This window comes from Rattus norvegicus, chromosome 16 (assembly GCF_021556685.1).
Source record: "Rattus norvegicus strain SHRSP/BbbUtx chromosome 16, alternate assembly SHRSP_T2T, whole genome shotgun sequence".
Lineage (NCBI taxonomy): Eukaryota > Metazoa > Chordata > Mammalia > Rodentia > Muridae > Rattus > Rattus norvegicus.
The window spans coordinates 8,296,633-8,306,981 of NC_141549.1; positions in this window are offsets into that span (position 1 = coordinate 8,296,633).

The window sequence follows — 10,349 nt, forward strand, 5'->3', positions numbered from 1 at the left end:
AAGTGGCATTCCTAAGCCTGTAGTAACTTTTAAAAGTAAATTTTGTCCTGCAAACTTAGTCCTTTAGCAGTAAAATTCCCACAGATCCAGAGCTCCTTGTGAATAATTCTGGTGTTTATAGGAAAGGGTCCAAATGGAGCAGCTATTGTTTTCCTGAGGAAACCGGTGAGGAAGTCCACCCTTTCTGATGACACCAGCATCTTGTTCCCTTTCTCTGTGTCTGCAGCATAGATTTTGAAAGGAAAAAAAGAAAAGAAGAAGACTGACTGGAATAATGTACTAGGACTTTCCAAAGCATCTTCTTCCAAAGGGGGAAAGCCACTATTAGCACACCATTGATACCGTGGTTACCATAGAGAATACTGTGTTTGACAGGGTGCCAGCAGCTGTATGTGCAGTGTCTCGCAGATACAAAGAGATTTCCTCATTTGCATGCCTAGCCACACAGGCAAATGGAGACACTGAAGGGACACTTGTGAGTGGAGAGTGGGGCAATGAAGAGGTGACGGACCCCCAAGCCTACCCTCTTTTGAATACAGTGAAAGCTTAGAGATATCACACATGGACATGAACACGTTCCACTCAGAATGATACATGTTTTTAAGAACCACCCAGAAGCTGTAGCTGTTACAGAGTCACTTAAGCCTTTTTCTCTCAAGTCCTGGTCACAGCTACACAGGTTGTGGGAATGGGGGAACCCACTGAACACTTCCTTTTAAGGGGGACTAGAAGGTTTACACCATCCCTGCAGATCTGGTCTCTTTGCCTTCTCCAAACGGAAACCACACAAGCACTCTCAGAGTAGGGGCAGTGAGCAGTTTGTTCCTGGTGCCTATTTGAAGTGACATATTTCGGTATTCTTGCTCAGAAAATGTGTCTAGTCGCTCTTTCTCTACCAAAGAAAACACTAACCATGAATTGACATCTCTGAAGCTAAGCGAGGGGAAGCATCCATCAACTAGAAAGTGCAAAGAGTTCCTCTTTCAATAAGGCATCAATAGGAGCGATGATGTAATCCCTGAGTAGTTCCCCCAACGGACAGCTGTTTCCATGTTCAATGCAATTAAAGCAAACATGGACTCGATGTTTGGAGTAATGGCTTCTCAGAGACGGAGTGCAGATAGGCTCAAATTTGGGGATGAATTTTGGCCTAGCCCACAGATGGCAAGGAATCTTTATAGGCAACGTGAAAGGGGACCAGAAGGAAGCTTGCTTGAAGATGTGCTCCATTCAAAGCCACAGCCCTGAGCTGGAAAGGTCCTGACATGGGAAGTCTGACTAAAGTTCCTCAGCTCTCAGGGAACACCACACTGGGCCTGTCACCTGTTGATGGGTGTGAAAGGACATGGACACTTCCTAGTTTTTAATGTATCTCTATGTGGGTTGGTCAAAGACTGACTTCCAGAGATGTCATCGTCATGTTCATCACTGCGAACTGATGGCCATACAGACCCCCAGTGCGCCAAGAACGGGGCCTTCTGCCTCGCCCACAAATATGGCCCAAAGGATGCACATGCTCTATTTCAGCCAGCCAGTCCTTATGAGAAAGAAACTCTCTTTCCCTTTCCAGGATAACAGGCCGAAGCCCATGGAGGCCGAGAGAGAAGCAAGTAAAAATGACCTGCCAGTCCAGGTCCTCTAAATCCTCCCCAGACTTGTCTCTTGCCTCTTTTAATCACAAGCTACCTTACTATCCTAGTACTTAAATCCAGATTCCGCCCCATCTGGATAGATAGCAATGGACATAATTCTGAAAGGCCGTGTGAGTCACACTTTCTTACAGCGTGGGAAGACAGAAAAATACGGTGAGCACCCTGACTCAAGGGGGCCGGCTTCCGTCTGTCACCCAATGGCTGTTCAGGAAGTCCTTTGTTCTTCAGGGTTGTTTCTAGGCCCCTGGTGGCTATCCAAGCTACAGTGCCCATCCTTTGTGTAAAATATAACACTATGCACAGCCTACTCATAGCCTCTGAATTTCTAAATCATTTCTAGATTACCTATAGCTCCTAACACAGTATAAATGCTATAAAAATACCAGTTAGGAAATACTGACCAGAAAACAAGAGTGTGCCTATTCAGCACGACAGTTTCAATTCATGGGTGGTTGAGTCCTGTATGGGTATGGAAGGCAAACTGTCCTTTTAACCGTGAACCTCCACTGCTCTGTGTCCCCGACTGTTTGAGGGACATCCTTCTCAACCGAGACTCTCAGTTGGATGTGAAATGACTACCTGTTTTAGAACAGCAGCCAGTTCTCTTAACTCCTCCCAATTTCCAGCCCAGCCTAATCGAACATCTCTCCCAACCGTCCCCCCTCAGTTCCCCAACAGTCTGCTTAAACAGTCCCTTCTCCCGGTTTCCCAATACTAGTAGGTCCAAGCTATAACAACCGTTCTAGCCTATCTGCTCACCTCAGCTTCTAGCTCACCTGTCCCTAACAGCATCTTCTCCACCAACTGCCTTCTCTTCTTACTCTGCTAGCCCTGCCCTGCCTCAGCCCAAGTTGCCTTTTTATATCTTTTCCTGTTCCCAGAAATCCAAGAGGCAACTAACACTGAAGGTCATATGGTCAAGCAGTTCTAATGGTTGAGAATTCTTAAAGGGCCAGCTGACTAGCAACTGGGGATTGTGTCTAAAGACACACGAGGTAAATCGCACTACAGATGCACTCTTTAAGCAAGGGACCCTCAGGTTTAGAGGAGGGACACCACATCTGGAGCAGTGCCACTAGGCTGACTCCAGTGCACCATGTCACGAATGTCAGAGGGTGAGTTTTGTATTGACTTTGAGTTTTAAGGTGGTTCCCCACGACAGGATGACTTTCCAGTCCTGACTTGGGGAGCTTAGGTCTAAGAGAATAACCAGCTCTGTCACTTGGAGCCAGTCCTTCTGTGAAGCCAGATAACCACGTGGTAGGGATGATGTCCCCAACCAGAGCCATACCCCAATCCCCACATGTGGAGCAGAAGCTGCTCCTTGTAAAAGAAAACAAAGTAGAGATTTACAGCATGGGGAAAGGTCTGTATTCAGTGTGGTCTCACCGAGCTTCCGCAGTGGAGTGGGCAGGTGGTTGAGCCTTAGATGAATGCTGTCTGTACAGTGTACGGATCACTTGTGTGGCCTTTGGTAAACTGTAGATTCTGGTTCAGGAGGCCTGGAATGGAACCCAAGGCTCTAAGTTTCTCAGTATCTTCCAAAGGGAATGTCCCTGCTTCTGAACCGAGGGTCACATTGAGTAGCAAGGATATTAGGTGTTGGAAACAGAAATATGGGTCCTGAGCTCCTTGAGGGTGGAGGTGTCTTCAGACTGTTAGGCCAAAACTGTAGCCTTGACAATGGGCAAAATCTCAATGGAGAGCAAAGGCGACCAGATCTGAATGGTGTAAAGTGTCCAGCATGACAGGTCCAGAGCAGACAAGACGCCAGAGGAGATTGGAGGTGAGTAGACAAGCAGAGGGGCTGGGGAGAGTGAGGAGATACTCTGAATTCTTCTCAGAGGGGTGTGGGACAGTGAAAGGCACCCTGGTTCCTTGTTGAGCAGAGGCTTGAACCCCAGAGACCCTGAAGGGACAGTAGGCATTTCTCCTAACTCCCAGGAAACCAGACCCATCACTAGCCACAGCCCTCCATAGATTTGTGGCCATCAGTAACGTAAGGGCAACATTCCAAGCCCCTCCACAGGTAGAGGACATGACCATAGGTCACGTAGGCTCAAGACAGATCTCTATTATAATGAGGTACCCAAAGGCCCAGAGGCTTAGCCAATAACCTTTTCTTCTAAGACACTCCTCCCTGCAAAGGGTATTTCATCTCAGGCCTACCTGAGAAGTGGGGTATGGTTTTACTCATCCACTTTCCACCATGACAATAAAGCCTTAAAACCACAGAATGTCTCTTTTCATGGGGATCTGCTGAGGGGAGCCATGAGAAGGACTTCCTCTACAGGGCCACCGTCTAATCTCCAGTAGAATGCCCCCTTGCACTCCCAGGGGCAGCCACCATCAAGCCAAAGGCTCTCTCTGAGCCGGACAAGCCAGAGCTGCACCCCCCCTTTTCCCCTCGGCCCCAGGCAAGATCCAGTCCCACGGGTCCCCACTTCCTTCTCAGCTCTTCTGAGGCATTCCAGCGGCACGTGGATGCCCAAGAGCCCGAGAACCTCCTTGCAGGCCGGGAACCCAGAGCCAGCTCCAGCTGGGTCCTGTGCCCAAGACTGCGCTTCCCCACCGACAGAGTGGTGTCCCACAGCTTCTAACAGCCTGACCCCTGCCCAGCGGCAGCAGTCAAACTTCCCACATCTTGTCTCCCTGAACAACCAAGTCCTGTGGCAGAGCAGACTCGGGACCCATCAACCCTACAGAGGGGCTCAGTGGGGGAATGCTACGGAGACAAAGTGGAGCCCATAGATATCGTATCTTGGTGCATGCTGAACAATTCTCATTTTTAAAATGTGGGAAAATTTAAAAATCTGGGGAATGTCCCCAGATGCACGAGGCTTGGACAGTGAGCTGTGTCTGGCTTACCTAGCGTTTCTTTCCCTAAGCAATCCGCATCATTTTCGCACCATAATTTGGATCCGACTCTTAATGAACCCACAAGGCGGGGCATGAGAGAAGGAGTGGCTGAGCTCTGCCCCTTCTCTTCTCATTGGTCAAGATGACTTGGTACCTGCTTTCCAATCAACACGACTTGATGGGTGCCATGCCAGTTCCATGTCTGTCTGGTTGTTAAATGTTAATGTGCAGCACCTCATAGTTTTAAATGGAGTTAGAGGTGTTTACAGCTCCGGTTTTATGCACCTTGTTCCTCCACATTAAACTTTATTACAAGTGTCTTCCGTCAGCAAACAGGAGAAAAGCTCATTAGCCCCTGGACCGTGCAGCTGTTGAAGGAAATGGAGGGGTTTCCTTGTTGCAGCTTGCAGCCGCTGCAGGCAGCTGGGGTAGGATTCTTCGAGCTGTTGGATGAAAACAGACTCCTAGATCTTGGGATGGTCTTAGAGGATCCGCCAACAGCCTAGTCTTCTTAGGCAGATGTCTGGGCTGTGTCTAAGAGTTTCAAGTTCTTTCTCTTCGGTTTTCTAATGGGATCTGCCGTCCGTAAGATGCGGGACTTGTAAAGATGGCCTGCAGTCCCCTGCCGATTGGACCTGGGTTTTTGACTCGCAGCCTCGTGGCCTTCCCCGCACATTCACTTTATTATCCGTTTACTCTGGTTCATCCACACAACAATGTGTCTCACCAGGACATTTTCCTACATGTGCACACTGTAGGTCTCACACGCATTAACCATGACACCCACACTCTGGTTCCAGGAAGTCCACCCACTGCTTATGCCCTGGCCGGACGATACACTATTTTTTTCCTGAACTTGGTTCAGCTAAGGATGGAGATCCATCCTTAGATATTTGTAAAATCTCCTTGGTTCTGTTCCTCCCTCAGCCTGGGCTAATCCCAAGTTCCCCCTGTTGCCCCAGTCACCCCAGAGCCCTGGGCTTCCCCTCAGACTGCCATGTGGTCATTCTTCCCTCATTTTCATCCGATTCCACTTCCGGTTCTCCTGGCTGTATTCTCAGAGAGCATCTCCGTTGCTATTTTCCATCGTCAACTTATCTCTGGTCTCTGTATCGATAAGGATCTTTTCCCAAGACAGTCTTCCTCCCATGCTGTCAGTGTCCCCCTCGGGCTCCCTCCCTCCTCTACCCAGCTCTGCTGTTTGTAGGCCCAGCCTCCCTCCAGACCCTCACAGAGCTAACTGCTGTTGTACACCTCCAAACTCAGCTCTGATCACCAAAGTCCAGAATCGCTGCTGAGGGTGTGGTCTAAGGCAGGTGATAGACTGCACACACATGCATGGAGGGAATGTTCCCTTTTGAAGACAACTCTTCAATTACCTTGTGATACATCTCTCTTTGATTGGGACACCACTTGTCTTCTTTCTCGGTGTTCATTCTTCTACTCAGCCCTTCACTGAGGGATTACTAATCACCCTTTACCATTTGCTTTTCCTGTCTCTTCATTCACACGCTTGCTTCTGCCCGTGTTCCAGCTGCAACCTGGGGACCCTGAGGACTCTGGTCCAGCTGGGCCACCCTCCTGAGCTCTGGAACTGCCCACTGGCCTTTCACCATTAGCATCTCTTTGGCTTATTTGGAGTCCAGTGAGTACTTTCCCTGCAAGCCTGGTTAAGAGCTCACCACTGAGCAGGGCGAAGCCAGCATCCCTGGAGATGCAGAACTCACCGTGGACTTGCACTGTAAAGCTCTGAGGTGAAGGCCTCATTCATCTTGTCTCTCAGAGCTTATGCAATTCTACCCTGACCAGCGGATTAAGATGCATCCAGATTTGGAACACCCAGATGACAGCGCTAGAGTCACGATGTCTCCTATATTTCTTGGTTTGCCACTGTTATTCAATCCCCTCCATTTCTGTGGTTCCTGTTCCCCATCAGCTAGAGTCAGCGCTCTCATAGACCACCATGCCTTCCCTCTAGCAATGGCCCTAAAGTGCAGCATGTCCAAGTCACCTCCCATCCTATCTAAAATCCTGCTTCCTGGTCCTTAGGACACAGAGCAACCTCCCATCTTAACAAGAGGACACAGAGAGTATGCAGTGGATGGTAGCCACTGGGCAACCTCCCATTGACTTGAGTTGGGGTCAGTTCTGCAGTGGATTGGAATCAACATGTACTATAAGTTCATTCCAAGGAGCTCTCAGTGGTCAAGGTCCAACTCCACGAGTCCTCTCCAAGTTCCTCCCATGTTCGTCCAACTTGAGTTAGCCTTAAGGAAGTACAGCTGGTGGTCAAGAAGTTATCTTGTTGACCAGCTCCTGATCAGAGAGTTTGAAGTGCGCCTTCTGTGGTCCTGGGGATTTCACGGCAGCTGTGAGAAGGAGATAACCTTGACATTGCTCTGTGAGTGTGAGAAGCAGGGGTCAGACCCCTCGTACTTTCTCAAGAGCTATCCATTAGGCTGAAGTTACCCAACACCAACACTTTACCCTATTATGGGCTAGTATCAAAGTTCCCGAAGAATCAAAAGAAATGAATGGTTCAGGACACACTTTGGAAGGTTGTCTGTCTGAGGGAGACTCCATGAAGGGGCAAGAAGCAGCCCAGAAGCAGGGGGGCAGGGCCTCACATGCCCGCTGGGGAAAAATGGATTCCAGAGAGCTGAAGTGCCAGCCCCTGATGGCCCCTCTAGGGAACTGGAGTATGAAGTGATATCCAAGACTAGAGGCAGCCTAGAAATGATCTGGACTGTGGGGTTTTACCTGAGATCCCCAATGGTGAGCAAGGAAAGACTGCTGCTGAATACTTCATGGATTTCCTCTGCGTGGTCCATGATGCTGCCTTGTTCTTTGATGGAGAAAGAGGCCTTTCAAAGGGTGAAGGAAATCGTGTGAAAAGGATGACAGAGCACACCACAGGACCATGGCCTGGGTTAAAGGGGGTGCATCACCCCCATAAGTAGATCCTTCCAAGTCTCTACATTCTGGATTTCTTTTCATGATCTTTCCCAGTAATGAGAGCTTGGTAGGTGGTTAGTTTTATTTTGGAAGATTAGGACATAATTCAGAATATTACTATTCGCTTGCTATTCCAAATAGCTCCATAAAGATGGGGGTCATTCCTAATACGCAAGCTCCTTCTGTCCATTGCCACAATGTGGCTGGGTGGACAGATGTCCCTACGTGGACAGATGTGAGGGGGCTTATTCCTGTGTAAGCTGGGCACACCTGACCTAGTGGACATGGGTGTGGACATATGCACTATGTCCTTGTCCTGTTTGTGGGGCTCAGTCCAGGAAACTTCTTGCCCATGTTTCCTCCCACCTCTGTGGACCCTGGGCAGCAGCTATGTTACCTGGTGTTGTGAGCATCCTCTGGTCGAGCATCCTCTGGTGGCCCTTCTTTGGAGTTTGCAGCAATTCCTGGATGTTCAGATGGCCTCCTTCCCATGTCCTCTAAGCTTACTCCTTTACATTCCCACAATTCTCTTCTTCATCTAACCCTAGTACAAAATGTCTTTTTGATTTTTATTTTATTCTGTCTTCTCTCTTTCCTTCCCTCCCTGCCCTTCATTTGCAGCGGTCACATCCTAGGGACTGACCAACTGTGTGCAAACAGTTCTTTCTGCCGTGGTCACCAGACTTGTTATTAGGCCCAGTGGGGCCTCATGTACGGTTTCATCTTTCCATGCTACACACTTTTGTTTGCTGCTATCCTAACAATCCTCCCTCAGTTGTGTGAGCATTACTTTTCATGTGGTGAAATCTGGCCCTCACCTGGGTCTGTCTCTGTATTGGGAGGGCATCTGAGCTCTCTGATTCCCTGTGGAGAAGCAAGCCCACCTCCAGGATGATACAGACTTCACAGGAACAGGGATGTGTACGGATACTTCAGGGAGGGGCAGGCATGTGGGAAACTTGTAAGAGAGTTGCAACCTAAGGACAAGCTGCCCACAAGCCTGGGACAGGGAGTGGTGGTACTAGCAGGGCTGTCTCTCCTAACAGCTTGTCCTTGTCGGAGACTGGATATCAAACTCCCTGCTCCAATTCTGCATCTCGAGAACACACAAAGTGCTATGCCAGGCCCAGAGATTGCTCTCCCAAAGTCAGACCCTACTGACCTTTCCTGACCCAGAAAAATGACCCCAGATCCTTCCTTCTCTTTTGTAGCATGCTGTCCTCTTCAGAATGCTCTCCCTCGGAAACAGAGTTATGAAGCACAGCTTTCTTCTCTGCTGGAAGTTCAAGCCCCCTAAGGACAGTCTCTATCTGCTTTTTCACCCCATGGCCCCGCACAAGGCATGGCTTCTCAGAAACTCAATAGCCCTTGAAAAAGGAATATGAATGCGCTTTGGAGTGAAAACTTGAGGAAAGAGTGGCAGCGGCGGAGGAGGGGGCCGTCTTTTTTTCTGTACATTCTGCTTCTCTCTAAAGCCATCTTCTAAGCCTTCCGCCCAAACCACATTGCCCAGGGCCTCCAAACTCAGCAGAAAGACACTGCTATATTTAGCCTGTTGGCAGACTCACTGCCAGTTTCCATGAGAGAGCAGCCTGGAATAACACGTTTGTCTGGGGGTGGCAACAGGCTGTGTGGGCTTGCAGGCCCCTCTGCCAACCTCAGGCCTGTGTCTGGGATTGAAATCCTGAGTGTATGTACTCTGACAGGCTGCAGAAACTTCTCCTCCGTGGGGCAAGAAGAAGGTGGCAGATTCTGTCCTGTGGGACCTATGGAAAATGGTGACAGTCAGGGACAACCCCACAGACTCAGAACTTTCCAGCAGCTTCTGGAAATATCTGTCAATTAGGCTCTGAGGCCTGGGGAAACACGTCCACCCTTCTTAAGAAGATAGCTAGTCTCGTAATTGACTTACAAGCCAATGTGTGTCTCTTGGGTTTGTTTCATGAGTTGACATAGGGTAGGGTGCTGTTGTCAGTGATAGAACGTTTGTCCCAAGTGTGAGGCCCTGGGTGCTGGCCTCAGTTAGTGCTGAGGAAAATGTTTAAAATCTATAAATACAGTAGTCTATTTCCTTGGGTGAAATAGACACTCTGGAAAAAGGGGGGAATAGCTTATGTTCACCAGTTGCTTCTAATTCCCAGGGGCTTGTGGAGGTGTGGATCAAACCCAAGGACATGCCAAGTACACACTTTGTCATGGAGTTCTATCCTAAGCCCTATAGCACATTTTTTTCAAGTACTCTTTCCAAGGAAGTACCAGACTACCCATCCCTTCTTGTCTCTTCAGATGGGTTCCCTGTTCATGCCAACCTGGTTTAGCTCTCTTTGTTCTTTGTGATCTCAAGTTGCCTTCAGGCCCCTGCTAAGTCCTCCCTGCCTCCTTGTGTGACATTGAGCCAGGCTGTGTGATCATCTCAGTAACCCTTACTCATGTAGCTCTCAGACCGGCTTCCTGAAACACAGATCTCAGCTGGCAGCATGGGCGGGTCATCATAAGACAAATATCCAATGGGACCCTACACTCCTCTGCTCTCCAGCCTGCTACTCTGGGTACCCTGCAGTACCAACCCCACGAGAGGGCACGCTTCTTTATTTTCCTCATCCTAAGACTTTTGTTCACTACAGGGAATTTATATGATACATTTTTTTCTATTTTAATGATGTTCACGGGTACAATTCCACGGCATCATGGGTATTCATACCGCAGTGGAGACATCACCACCACCATAGCTAGAAAGGTCTTATTTTCTCAAAGCAAAACAGTAACCTCCTACTTTCCGGCCCCACAGATCGCACAAAAGCCACTGTTGTTCTCTCTGTCTTTATAAACGTGACTGCTTGAATGATTCGTTTACGTGGGATTACGTCGTTTATTATATAGTGG